Raw genomic sequence first — 15239 nt, forward strand, 5'->3', positions numbered from 1 at the left:
ATTTATGCATGTTGATGTTATAGCCTGCTATTTTGCTAAATTCATTGATGAGGTCTAGAAGATTTCTGGAGGAGTTTTTTGGATCCTCTAAATATAGAATCATGTCATCAGCAAATAGTGACAGCTTAAGTTCCTCTTTTCCTATTCGTATCTCTTTAATTTCTTTTGTCTGTCTAATTGCTCTGGCTAGAGTTTTGAGGACAGTGTTGAATAGAAGTGGTGAAAGAGGACATCCCTGTCTTGTTCCCATTTTTAAAGGGAATGGTTTCAGCTTTTTTCCATTAAGAAAAAATGTTGGCCTTGGGCTTAGCATAAATAGCCTTTACAATGTTCAGGTATGTTCCTACTGTCCCTATTTTGTCTAGTGTTTTGAGCATGAAGGGGTGTTGTATTTTGTCGAACGCTTTTTCTGTGTCAATTGAAATAACCATATGATTCTTATCCTTAAGTCTATTGACATGAAGGATTACGTTTATTGATTTATGGATGTTAAACCATCCTTGCATCCCTGAGATGAACCCCACTTGATCATGGTGCACGATTTTCTTAATATGATTTTGGATATGGTTTGCCAATATTTTGTTAAGGATCTTTGCATCTATATTCATCAAGGATATTAGTCTAAAATTTTCTTTCCTTGATGTGTCTTTTCCTGGTTTGGGTATGAGGGTGATATTAACTTCATAGAATGAGTTTGGTAGGATACCCTCCTTTTCTATTTCCTGGAATACTTTGAGAAGTATTGGAATGAGATCTTCTTTGAAGGTCTTGTTGAACTCGGCCTAGAATCCGTCTGGTCCTGGGCTTTTCTTGGATGGTAGGTTTTTAATGGCTTCTATTTCATTGCTTGATATTGATCTGTTTAAATTGTGTATGTCCTCCTGGTTCAGTTTGGAAGGAGCATATGTCTCTAGAAATTTGTCAGTGTCTTCGATAGTTTCTATTTTGTTGGAATACAGATTTTTGAAGTAGCTTCTCATTATGTTCTGTATCTCAGTGGTGTCTGTCATAATATTTCATTTTTCATGACGAATTTTAGTAATTTGAGTTTTCTCTCTTTGTTAGTGTGGCTAAGGGTTTGTCTATCTTGTTTACTTTTTCAAAGAACAAACTTTTTGTTTTGTCAATTTTTTGAATTGTTTCTTTTGTTTCAATTTCATTGATTTCAGCTCTGATTTTAATTATTTCCTGTCTTCTGCTACTTTTGCTGTTATTCTGTTCTTCTTCTTCTAGGGCTTTGAGCTGTAATGTTAGGTTCTTTAGTTGTTGACTTTTCATTCTTTTCTAGAATGTGCTCCATGCAATGAATTTTCCTCTTAGTACTGCTTTCATAGTGTCCCAGGGATTTTGATATGTTGTATCGTCATTCTCATTGACCTCTAAGAATTTTTTTATCTCCTCCCTGATATTTTCTGTTATCCATGTTTCATTCAGTAGCATATTATTTAGTCTCCAGGTGCTGGAGTAATTTCTGTGTGTTATTTTGTCATTGATTTCTACTCTCAGTCCATTATGATCTGATAGAACACAAGGCAGTATCTCTGTTTTTTTGCATTTCCTAAGGGCTGCTTTGTGGCATAACATGTGGTCTATTTTCAAGAAGGTTCCATGTGCTGCTGAGAAGAAAGTGAATCCGCTTGTTGATGGATGGAATATTCTATATATGTCTATTAAGTCTAGGTTATTGATTGTGTTATTGAGTTCTATGGTTTCTTTGTTTGGTTTTTGTTTGGAAGATCTATCTAGTGGTGACAGCGGTGCATTAAAGTCACCCAGATTATTGTGTTGTGGTCAGCTGGAGGTCCTGGAGGCGGGGTGCAGTTTGGTCAGGCAGGGGTCCTGGAGGTCGGGTGTGTTTGGTGAGGTTGTGGGATCCTGGAGGCCAGGTGCAATCAGTCGGTCTGGGGTCCTGGTGATAGGGCGCAGTCAGTTGGCCTGGGGGTCCTGGCAGCAGGGAGCAGTCAGTCGATGTGAGGGCCCCAGAGGCAGGGAGTGATCGGTCGCGCTGAGGGATCCTGGAGACGGGGCTCAGTCAGTCTAGCCGGGGGTCCTATGGGGCCTGGCTGTTGTCTCAAAATGGTGGCAGCCACGTGTAATCAAACCTGCAGGTACTGTAACTGAACTTCCAGGCAACAGCAGGCAGCTGGTGCTCCACTGGCGGTCGGTGATCAGTTTGCTGACTGTTGTCAGAGGATCAGGAGGTGAACCTCATGCGTTGGGTGATGGATAGGTGTAAGGCAGGTGATGGACAGGTGAGAGGCAGGCAAATGGCAGATGATAGGTGCCTGACAGTGAGCAATCTGCACTCAAAAAAGGGGTTGATATGCTGGAAGACTGCAGGTGGTCACAGCAGACAAATGGGGTAAACAGCAGGGGATTGATAAGCAGCAAAAACTGCCTCACCAAGAAACAGATATCCTCTGCTTGGAACCGGAGTTACGGAGCGACAAGGAATGCAGCCTCCCTCTAGTCCCCCAAATGTGCTTTTTTTTTTTTTTTTTTTGGCAGTACTGGGGATCTAACCGAGGGCCTCGAGCTTGCAAGGCAAGCACTCTTCCGACTGAGCTATCTCCTCAGCCCCCAAATGTGCTTTTATAAGCCACTATGTATTGCTGAATTTTATTGCTTAATGACTAAAATTTTTAAACTTAATGCCAGAGTATCTGTTTACATGTCTTTTGTATTTCTGTGTTGGTAACCAGCACTGCTTCATTTTGTCTTTCTTGTGTGGACTTCCATGCTACATAAAACATGTGGTATAGTTTCATCCTGTTAATCTAGCTTTTTTTTTTTTTTTACTAAGGATTGAACCCAAGGGCCCTTAACCACTAAGCCACATCCCCAGCCGTTTTTTTTTTTTTTTCTCTTTAAATTTTCTCATTAATTGTTGATGAACCTTTATACAAGTTCTCACTAGGGAGTTTATAGCCTTGCTGAGTTTCTGAGACTGCCTTCCAATCTGAGATCCTCCTGCTCAGCCTCCTGAACTGCTGGGATTACAGGTGTGCCCCACCAAGTCCAGCTAACATTTGTTGTTGTTATAGTTTGTCTTTTTTTAAGAAGAGGAAAAGTTTGCACATAGTTTCAGAGGTCTCAGTCCATAGGCGGTCTTTTGTATGTTTTGTCATAATTAGAGATTATTTTGTCACAACTTCATTGCTTTGTCATAGGAGGGTCTTTACTTTCTTAGATTATCTATAGGAGAAACTTTGGATCTTGAGGGGGACTACATCCTGTATACCTTTCCTGGGAACATCTCTTGTGTCCATGGTTAGGTCATGGACAGCTTATTAGTTCTGAATTACAATTAAAGTAGGTATTCCTTTGATCATTTGGACTTTTGTATCTAAAATCCTATTTTTTCAGAGCGCTCTCATCCTCAACAACTCTTCTCTTGGTACTTGGGAAAAGTTTGACTTAAGGAAAAAAAAAGTGGTTTTATAAATCAGAAATTCTCTCAGGAAAAATAAGAACTAAATTTTTTTTTTAAGTTCATGTGACTTGGGTAAATCTTTAATAAATCAACTTATTTCTAAGTCATTGGTAAAATAAAAATAAAAATGTCTTTAGATTTGTCAGTATACATTTGTTTACTTGGATGTGCTGGCAAGAAAAGTTTGTCTCTGTGAAATATCTTACAATCATAAAACTATAATCAATCTAAAAACAGTATACAATGAAAATAGCTTGATGCTTATCAATCACAAGAATATGAGGGAAAAACCATATATAACTCAACAATAACAACAAAATATATGTGGATCTGTTAGTAACTGTGTCCCGGTGTATACCAAAATTATTTTTCTATAAAAAGTTCAAATAATAAATAATACGTATTTATAAAATGGTATGTGACAGACATTACTTCCTAGGGTTTCTGTAAAAACTACTGAGAGTTAAAACTTCTAATCAAGACGTGATTCTGTATATATAATGGGCTAAAAAAATGTGTTTTTGATAAAAAATTGTAAAATGCGATGGTATGCTTTTTAGAAAAAATTTTTTTATCTAATTCAAAGGTTATATTAAGATTGTTTCAAAATATGGCTTTAGAAAGAAGAAATATCAGGCCAAACAAACACAAGACACAGTAAGTAGAAAAGAGGGATGATTAAAAAAAAAAGTGTGAAGACATATTTTTTGGGTTAAAAAATGTTTAAAGGGCTGGGGTTGTAGCTTAATAGTGGAGGGCTTGCCTGGCATATATGAAGCACTGGGTTTGAGTCTCAGCACCACATATAAATAAATAACATAAAAGGTCCATTGACAACTAAAATTTTTTTTAAAAAAGTTTTGTGATTTTTATTTTTGTATGAGGAAAAAAATCTTGTTTGGTCAAAATACTAAGAAAATGTCTATAGATATTGGAGCAAAATCTGATCCTGTTAGTTTGACTTCCTAGCCTTGAAAGGTTTAAAAATCAGAGACTCCTAATTGTCAGATACTCAGAAGGCTGAGGCAGCAGAATCATTTGAGCCCAGGAATTCAGTGGGAACTATAGGGAGACCCTGTCTCAAAACAAAACAAAAACCTAAACTATAGTTTGGTCAGTCAGTGATGCATTTGGAAAAAGATCTTGATCAACAGGGGAAAAGACTTTGCTATGCTTCTGCACAGCAAAGGAAACCATGTGAAGAGAGAACCTGCAGAATGGGAGAAAATCTTTGTTAGCTACTCTTCTAACAGAGGATTAGTACTAGACTATATAAAGAACTCAGAAAACTACCCACACACAAAAAAACAACCCTATTAATAAATGGGCAAATGAATTAAATAGATACTTCTCAAAAGACCCACAAATATGTGAAAAATATTCAAGCATCATTAGCAATCAGGCAAATGCAAATCAAAACAATATTGAGATTTCATCTCACACCATTCAGAATGGCAGTCAACAAGAATATAAACAATAAGTGCTGGAGAGGATGTGGAGAAAAAGGAACACTTTTATACTGTTGTGGGATCATAAATCAGTACAACCACTATAGAAAACAGTATGAATCTTTCTCAAAAGACTAGACATGGAACACCACATGATCCAGCTCTGCCACTCCTTGGTACTTATCCTAAGGGTTAAAGTCATCACACTACAGTGATCCTTGCGTACCCATGTTTATAGCAGCACAATTCACAATAGCCAAATTATGGAACCAGCCTAGGTGTGTACCAACAGATGAATGGATAAAGAAAATGTGGTACATATACACAATGGAGTTTTATTCAGTCATGAAAATGAAATCATGTCATTTGCAGAAAAATGGATGGAACTAGAGACCTTTATGTTAAGCAAAATTAGTCAAACTCAGAAGATCAAGAGTCATATGTTTTCTCTCATATGCAGAAGCTAAAGAGGAAAAAGGAAAAGAAAGGGAATGGGAATCTCATGAAAAATCAAAGGCAGAGCAGTAGAGGGAAAAGACTAGGGGTGGGAGGGAGGCAAAGGCTGGGGAGAGATCGGCCCAATTGTTACATTGTGCGCATGTACAGGTATCTAACACCACTAAAGGTGTAAGACTAGTGCATATGATTTTTAAACTAACAAAGTGGGGACATGTAAACAGACAAGAATAAAATAAGGACGGTAAAATGGGACAAATACACAAATAATACAAAATAAGATAGAAATGACTTAAAGTATCAGTAATGACAACCAGTGTGAAATGGGTGAAGCTCACATATTAAAGGCAGTGGTTGTTGGACTAGATTAAAAATAAAATCCAACTATAAATTGTTTGAAACAGAATGAAAGTAAAATGATGTTGAGAAAAAAAGACATGGATAGAACCTATTCAAAATAAAGGTTGTACAGTTCTAAAGTACAAATCTACTGTAAATAATCCTTTTTCAGACCAGAGACAGGGCCATTGCTTATTGATAGACATTTTAGTTCACTGGGAAAGTTTCATAAATATGTATAAGTATGTATACTTATATATAAGTATGTAAATATGTATAAGTGTATATTTGTACACATATTGTACATACATATTATATATTTATATACTTAGTTATATATATATGTGTATATATGTAAAATATATACAGCAAAAGTTAATTTTTTACTACTCATGGAAAAACTACATTCATCATGATGGGAGGTTTTATTGTTTTATTTTTTGATGGTGGGGATTAAACCCAGGGCTGAGGCACATACCCATCCAATTTTATTTTTTTATTTTGAGACATGGTCTTGCTTAGTTGCTTAGGGCCTCACTAAATTGTGTCGGCTGACTTTGAACTTGTGACCCTCCTGCCTCAGATTCCTGAGCTGCTGGTGTGTGCCACCACACCCAGGGACGATGGGAGATTTTAGTGCTTCTCTTTCAGTAACCAGTGCATCATGTCATAAGAATTAACTGAGCAAGATGAAATAGGTTAATAAAATGGTAAAACAGAACTTTGACCCAATAGCAGGAACACACATTCTTTACAAGCACATAGAACATTGCCAAAAAGTGCTCATGTTCTTGGACATAAATCAAGTCTTAATAAATTTTGATGAATTAATATCAAAAAGCATATTTTCTGACCATGGTATAATTGGTGAAAGTCAGTAACAAAAAGACACTTAGGAATGCATGCATTAGAGAATCTTGTTTTAAAATTTTATTTGTTCTAATCAGCTGTACATGACAGTTGAATGCATTTATACATTTTGATAGATCATACACTAATAGAGTGTAATCTCATTTTTCTGATTGTACATATTGCAGAATCACATCAGTCATGGAGTCATACATACACATGAGGTGATAATGTCTGTTTCACTCTACTGTCATTCACATTAGAGAATTTTTTAAAAATATTTTTAGTTGTAAATGGACACAATACCTGCATTTTATTGATTTTGTTTTTATGTGGTGCTGAGGATCGAACCCAGGGCCTCACACATGCTAGGCAAGTGCTCTACCGCTGAGCCACAACCCAAGCCCCTGAGCCATAACTCAAACCCGAGAATTTTAAATGCTCCTGTAAACTAAAAGTTCAGATGAAATTTAACTGGAAGTTAGAAAACACTTTAAATAATAATAGATATATTGTTTACATTTTTAAAATAAATATATTAAAAGAATGTTTTTGATTCATTGTATATAAATGGGATACAACTTTCATTTCTCTGGTTGTACACAAAGTAGAGTCACACCATTTGGGTAATCATACATGTATGTAGGGTAATGATGTCTCATTCTATTATCTTCCCCCTGTTCCCTTCTCACTCCTCATTTTCCTCTACACAATCCATCCTTCCTCCATTCTTCCCTTATCTGCCCTCCCCCCGCCATTATATATCATCATTCACATCAGAAAAATCATTCGGCCTTTGGTTTTTTTTTAACCTAGCATGATATTCTCCAACTCCATCCATTTACCTGCAATAAAATTATTCTTCTTTATGGCTGAATAATATTCCATTGTGTATATTTAACACAGGTTCTTTATCCATTCATCTATTGAAGGACATCTAGGTTGGTTCTACCATCTAGCTATTGTGAATTGAGCAGCTGTAAACATTGATGTAGATGTGTCACTGTAGTATGCTGATTTTAAGTCCTCTGGGTATAGGCCAAGGAGGGGGATAGCCGGGTCAAATGGTGGTTCTATTCCAACTTGTCTAAGGAATCTCCAGACTGTTTTTCAGTTAACGAAAGTGATTTTTGGAGAAAAATTGATAGAAAATAAGAAAGGCTGAAAATGTTTGAACCAAACATCCAAAGAAAATAGAAAAAAAAAAAAACAACCCAAAACCAGCAAAGTAGAAACAATTGTATTAAGTTAAAAGAAAAGATATAAAACAGAATTCACAATACTTTAATAAAAAGTCTTAAAAAGGAAATCTCTGGCAAGACCCATGGTCCATAAGAGTAGGGGCCTAAGTAGTAAGAGTAAACATTGTTACACTTGCAAAGCCAGGTTGAATCTTGTCACTTGGAGGAAGGGTGTATGTCTGTGATGTCCATTCATACCTATTTAAACTTATAAATCCTCTCAGAATGTATTTAGGAGCTCTTTATTTCACTTGGAACTTGGTAATTTTTGTTTCCTTGAGATGGGGTCTTGCTATGTTACGCAGGCTGGCCTCAAACTCCTGGGCTCAAGAGTTGCTCCCGCCTCAGCCTCCTGAGGAGCTGGCAGGTGATTGTTTCAAATGTCTCTATCATTTAACCTCAGGAAACTTTCTTTAATTATGTTGGATTTATTCTGCTCCAGTTTTTCTAATTTTCAAAAGAAATTATCTGTCCGTTTTAGGTCATCTTTCTTTCCTTCATAGCTATTACCTTCTCTCCCATGTTCCTCTTGCAAACCTTTGTCCTGTTTCCTTCCTTATTCCTGGAATACTTCTTGAGCTCAGTGTTCCAACAGATTGTTTCTGATCTGTATTGTTGCTAATGAGGTTTGCTTTTATTTATTTATCTATTTATTTATTTTGCAGTACTGAGTATCCACCCAGGGCCTCTAGGCAAGCACTTTACCACTGAGCTACAACCCCAGCCCCTAGGTTGCATTTTTAAGCTTTAAAAAATGCTTTCCTCATTAAGCCACTTTACCTTTGTCTCATTCTTTACTTTTTCATCTTAAAACAATTTCTCTTAATGATTTTCTACCCTTGTTGCTTTTTGGCCTCTAAATTTTTCATAAATCTTTTTGTAAATTTTTCACAAATATTTTCTCAGAAACTTCCAGAGTGTTCCAGTTCCCATTCTGGTTTTTTGTTTTGTTTTGTTTTCATTTTAAACAAGAAGTTTATTTAAACAAGACGCTTGACTTGAAGGGAAAACTATCTAGGAATCTTTTTTTTTTTTTTTTTTTTCTTTTTAAGAGTAGTTTACCCCTACTTAAAGACAGATTGCCCTACATGTAACAGCTACATACAAAAAAGTTATAAAATTGTCCTTGGTTTTACAGTGATAAATGAAAAACATTAAACTTCTCCAATTGAACAAGGTATGTAAGGATTTTTATGTTGTTCAGGTTTTTTTTCTTTTTTTTGTTAAAACAGTGAGAGCAAAATAACTTACTGGAATATAAATATAAGAACTGACTGAGCATGCACTAATGGAGAAAGGGGATAATTTCACATAACCAGTATTTTTCTCTATCCCGTCTCCATTTGATGTCAATCAAAACATACCATTGGCCATTTAGTTAAAAAAAAAATGCAATATGCTTGTGCACATACACCAGTTACTTTATGTACAATAAAGGAATGGGGAAGGGGAAAATGAAAGAATAGAGAAAACCAGACTGGAGCAGTCAGGATGTGGTGGACCAAATTGCAGTTTTCTAATTAAAAGAATGTATTGGTCTGTAGGAACAAAGTTCTGAAATAAAGTAGCAGGTTCCCTTTTTAGAAGACACTCCTGTCTGCTGCTGGAACACATCCTTTGTATCTTCATCCTCTATTTCCAGCTGTGCAGGTGTGTCTGTTTCATTAATGGGCTGCCCTGATGGGCAGAATCTGATCTGCCTCATCGACAAAGCCTGTCGTTCACAGTAGCCTTCATTAGTTTACTAAGTGGTGTCTGCCTCTTCATCTTAAAGTGCACCGCAGAACCGTCCTGCCCTGCCTCCTTCAAGGTAATATGATTATTGTTCTCAGTCTTGACTCCTTCCTTGGGCTTTTCATTGGCCATGGGGCGAGCGCTGGAGTCTCCTCAGCTGCCACTTCACAAAAGAGGTACAAGGTCCGTGCCGAACGAGCACCCATTCTGGTCTTAATAGACACTCATTCTGAGAGGCAGTGTTCCACCCAGCTGTTGTGTGTGCAGTGGGCCCATTAGATAACCTGCCTGGCTGCCATGTGCAGACCCCAGATAAGTGCCAATCTCCCCTGTGCTCCCCATGGCGGTACATTCTCATCTCAAGGGCTGCAAAACTTGATCCTTGGAGATGCAGAAAGAAAGCAGTAAAAATTTCCATTTTTTATCTTTTTCCTTTGAAGGTGTTTTTGTATATGTATATACATACGCACACTTCAACATATACAGTCTCACTTTGTTTTAATCACAAAGGTGTGGGGGCCACTGGTCTCATTCCCTCAGTGTATAGCTGGACCGTGGACATAGCTGCTGTTAGCTTATTCCTCATTTTCCAATAAATGGCATTCATTCAACTAATAGAATGGTTTGCAATATTGGTTGCACATTATTATCACCTAGGTAGGTTTTTTAAAAAGACACCTGATGCCTGGGTCCCACCGTCACATATCTGTTTTACTTACTTTGGGTACATACTAGAGGTGTAGAAGCTCCCCAGATCATTCTAAATGGGAAAGCCCAGCCAAGACCTGCTAATAATGTAATCCAAGGGAGGAGCGAGGTGAGGACAGACGTAGGCCCTGATGTCTAGCCTTTGCCACTTTCCAGGGTGGAAGTATTCCCCTGTAACTTGTTTCAAACCATCAACCTGACATTAACTGAATTGCAAATTTTCTGAAAATTTTTAAAAACTCAGCTCTTATGAAACGGCAGAGCAGAATCCAGCTCTCCAGTGGATGAGGAGTGAGATGGAAACAAGTGGGTCAGAACAGAATGAGCCCCTGCAGTGCCATCCTGGGTGGCCATGTTTCTGAGTGAAGTTGTCTATAAACGGGGTGGGTGTGTGGCTCGGGAGCATTTCTGGAGCTGGCAGTGTCCAATTTTGTGACAGGAGAGGTGATCGTGCTGGTGTTGCCTTTGTAACACTGCATTGGGCTGTACCGGTACGTTAGCACTTTTCTACACAGGTAGAAGGAATATTTAAGTAACAGACATTAGAGGGACCATCGTACCCCACAGCAGTGATGAACCTTAAAGCAAGTGGATGGTGCATTTGGCTATCCCAGGTCACCAAAGACCAGAGTACAGGCAGATGCAGGGCTGGCCACCTTCTGAAGATGCAGGGACTCACGTCCCTTCTTGTGCCTGAAGGGTTTTCAGGGGTGGGAGTTCTCCAAAAGTGAAAGTTCTCAGGAAGGTGTTACTGGCCAAAGCTGGACACTTGGCCTTGTCTACGTGTTCAAACTTTCTATCCATTATGTTCCCATCTGCTGTGTATCACACAGAGTGCCCCCCACCCCCCAAAAACCCTTTATCTAACCTCCTTCCCCCATCTCTCATCCCCTTTCCTTCCCAGGTCCCCCTCCTCACCCTTCTGAGATCCACACCCCCCTGATTTTTCACTCTTGCTGGGCTGCTTCAACCTTTTCTGGCCATGTCTCTATAGCACATTCTCCCCAAAAGGTGCTGAGTGTGAGCAGCCGGCAGGTGGGTGTGGGTGGGGTGGCCACAGAAGACGGCCCTCCATCACAGAGCACCATCAGGACCAGACTGCCGAGAGTGGCAACATCCCACTTGTTCCGTATTGTTCCATGCTTTGTATTTTGTCCCATCCTCTATTCTGAAAGTCTGGAGCCTTTCCACATGCGTAGAAGAAGGTTGCTACAACTGCCAAACCTGTGAAATTTGTCCAAGTAATAGTTTGTATCACAAGGCTTAAGGTTGTCGAGAAAAGCTCTAAAAGCACATCATGGCAAATCCACAGTTCCCAGCCGAGATAAGACCAAGCCTGGAAAATCTCCCTGGCTGCTGTTATTTTAAGTTATGTAAGACGACATGGGCTCAGTGACAAGAATGTCCACTATTTGTTGAGCACTCACCCAGCTTCTCAGACATTTTTTTCTTTCATTCTTTCGTTCATGGCCAAAGCTAGGTCCTGACAAAATCCCAAGGTGGGCCTATGCCTGTCAGCTCCTCAGGCTAGACAGTCACAGTCCTCTCTGCAGAGCTACTGGCCAGTGAGGAGAGACAGGATGCAGGTTTCTGATGTTAACCTCACTGGTTGTGCTGCAATCTTCCATAGGCTCTTCCAGATCCGCTCTGTACACTTCCCTGATCTGATAGGCTTTCTGCTAGACTTGGCCATGAGGACATCCTTAGGAGGCAGCAGGACATTCCTACCTCTGACCACCGCATGCCCAGCCCTGCCAGGCTACCCCAGCCCCATGCAGGGCACCAGAACCTGCTCCCCTAGAGCCTGCTCCTCCCTTTCTAAGTAGACCTTCCTGAGTCCACACCTTGAGTGTCCCATTTGTTTCTTGCCAGTAGTTGCCTAACTCACCAACTTCGCTCCTAAATGATGTGAACTCACAAATCACTTCAGTCCTTGGGGCCCAGCTTGCTTTATCTGTCAAGCAGGGACTACAATGCCTGTTCACCTTGATCATGAATGTTGAAGAAAATAATGTGCAGAAAGGCACTTTGGAAAACATAATCACCCACATGCAAGCTAGCAATGTGGTTCCAGAGGCCCAGCATGGGTCTATCACACATGACCCAACTGCAATGAGGACAACTCTGTGAGAAGATGAAGCACTGAGCACGAGTCCATTCTGAAAAGCTCAATGAAAGCAAAATAGAGAAAAGAGCATTGTGGGAAAGAATGGACAGGGGCCTTGTTTTGTTTCTTAATGGTAGCAGTGGCATGTTTCAAGCAGGAACCTGTCAGAGTCCTGCTTAATAAATACAAGGTCAAGGCCGGCTCCATGCTAGGTAATGGTCTTGGCTGAGGAGCAAGATAAACGTACCGTGGCTGTCAGGGCAGGTTCTTTTGGGGCAAGTGTGTGCCCTGCTGGATAGGACTTGCTGGCAGCTGCCACTGGCATCTTCAAGCTGAGAAGGGCCACTTAGCTTTTTGTTTTTCTCTTTCAAAAAGCAGGCAGCCCTGTGTCCAGGCATGCCCCTCCTGGGAATAGCAGGTGTGCTCTTCAGGTGTCCAGGCTCCTGCCCACTCCCTGTCCCCAGTGGCTGCTGGAATTTCCCGCCTGTAGAATGAGAAACAGTTAAACCAGCCTTCCTTTCCAGGGAGCTACTTGAAATATTGCCAACACAGGATTTTGCAGAGGATTGATGCTGAGAGATGCTAAAATATAATTTTGCTCGTAGAATTTACTGATGAAATCAGTAAATCAGGAAATCTGGAAGGGAGCCCCAAACTCCAAACTTTCTCCCCTTTCACACACTAGTGCTGGGTTCCCGAAGATGAAGTTGTGTGTGAACACAACACTTCGAGGAACATTTTATTGTTTTGGAACCAAGTCAAAAATTTTAAAATTATCATTGAAAAGTCACTCTTAAGAAAGTGTTCCATATGTTTTAAGCAAACAGACTTTAAATTTCAACATAAGCATTGTATATAAAAAGAAAAGACCAAAAACTTTGGAGCTCCACAAGCAGTTTTTCCTTATTTAGATGTGTTTTGTGCACCCACTTAATAATTAAAGCTGACTTCTGCACTTCAGAAAGTCTGAACAACTGTCTAATGAATTTTGCATGTATGATTGTCCTGTTTTCCTGGGGACAAATGCACTGGTTTTGTCTGTTATAGATTTTTTTTTTCTTTGCATCTGGTTTTGTTTATTACAAGGTCAAGTGGAAATGGATTTCTGATGGAAAACCAGTTCTGGGTAGATGTATTTTAGGAGCCCAGCAGACATCACCGTCTGCCCACACCCTCTCTCCCCGTTAGGTTTGGAGATTGTTCAGAGCCCAGTTTACTTTGAGCATTAGGGTGGACCCAGGACTTGCTGTGGTGCTGAAGTGCCCGTGGGAGTGGGGCTGTGGCTGGTGCCCCCAGGGCAGCAGCCATCCTCGTCCATCAGGCGGACATCACCCGCTGAGGGCGGCAGTGCATGGCGAGATTAGATTCTGGTTCCTGCTGGCCAGGCCCTGGACTGCCCCATTACATCTTTCCTTTGTATATAAAATGCTTATGTGGAAATGTGAAGTTGGTTTGTTTAAAACACCAGGAAAATAAGCCCCTTTGACTCCTGCCACTGAGCTGGGCTTCCTGTGAACGCAGCCCAGCATGATCCTCGGCAACACAACGTCATTCCCACAAGGCCAGGCCTGCCAACCTGACCCTCAGAAACAAATTCACGGTCACTGGACCCACTCCTAGGTTTCAGGAGATAACTTAATAGTCTATATTGGCAGCATCTGGAATATAAAAAATAAGAAGGCTACAGAAAGTCCAGCTGGCCACTTCCTGACTTCCACACAGCAGTTTGCTCCAGGTAGTGTTTGGTTGCCTCTCTCTGAGGCTGGTGGATTCAGCACAGCCTGGCTGTTTCATGAGCCCTCTCCCTCATGGAGGATCACAGGTAGAAAAGCCCTGCCAGCATCATGTGCTTGGCTACTCAGTATGCCTCGTTATGCCCGCAATACCTTGTTTTTATTTATTTGTTTATGTACATGTGCTTGTGTGTGTGTGCGGTATTAGGGATTGAATCCAGGGGTGCTTAACCACTGAGCTGTATCCCCAGCCCTTTTAATTTTTTTTTTTTTTTTTTTTTTTTTTTTTTTTTTTTTTTTGAGACAGGGTCTTGCTAAGTTGCTTAGGGCCTTGCTAAATTACTGAGGCTGGTTTTGAACTTGCAGTCCTTCTGCCTCAGCCTCCCAAGCTGCTGGGATCCCAGGTGTGCACCACCTGGATCAGATATTTTTCTTTATTTTAAACTGATACATAACCCTCCCCAAAACATACACATTAATGGGATACCATGTAATATTTTGATACATGTGTACATTGTATAATATTTAAATCAGTTTAAACACATTGATCTTCTCAACAGTTATCATTTATTCATGGCAAAAACTTTTAAGATCCTTTCTTCCAGCTTTTTGAAAATTTTTTTTCCTTGCACCTTACCATGCAATAGCATGTCTGAACTTGCTCCTATCAAACTGTAATTTAGTACCCCCTCTCCAACATTCCCCATGCCCCCTTCACTACTTCTCCCCAGCCTTGGGTAATTACCATTCTGCTCTCATCTTCTATGATTCAGCTTTTTTTATTCAGTGTGTAAGTGAGATCATATGGTACTTTTCTTTCGGTGCAGGGTTTATTTCACTTAACATAATGATCTCCATTTTCATTCATGTTGCTGCAAATGACAGGAGTTCATTCTTTTTATGGATGAATAATATTCATCAGGATTCCGTGGCATATGTATACATTTTCTTTTTCTTTCTTTCTTTCTTTTTCCTTTTGGTACTAGAGATTGAACCCAGGGGCACTGAGCTACATCCCCAGACCTTTTTCTTTTTTATTTTGAGACAGGGTCTCACTAAGTTGCTTAGGGCCTCGCTTAGTTGCTGAGGTTGACCTTGAACTTGCAATCTTTCTGTCTCAGTTTCCCACACATTTTCTTTGTCCATTCATCAGTTGATGGCTACTCAGGTTGTTTCCCTTTCTTGGCTTTT

General features: G+C 39.8%; 1 pseudogene across 1 annotated transcript; it reads right to left on the minus strand.

Moving 5' to 3' along the window:
• Positions 1–9282: 9282 nt before the first annotated feature.
• LOC306643425 (small ubiquitin-related modifier 2-A-like) lies at positions 9283–9713 on the minus strand (annotated as a pseudogene). The gene has a single exon. The product of its transcript is annotated as a small ubiquitin-related modifier 2-A-like (transcript).
• Between the last annotated feature and the right edge of the window lie 5526 nt (positions 9714–15239).

Source organism: Sciurus vulgaris, assembly GCF_902686455.1.
Source record: "Sciurus vulgaris genome assembly, chromosome: 14".
NCBI lineage: Eukaryota > Metazoa > Chordata > Mammalia > Rodentia > Sciuridae > Sciurus > Sciurus vulgaris.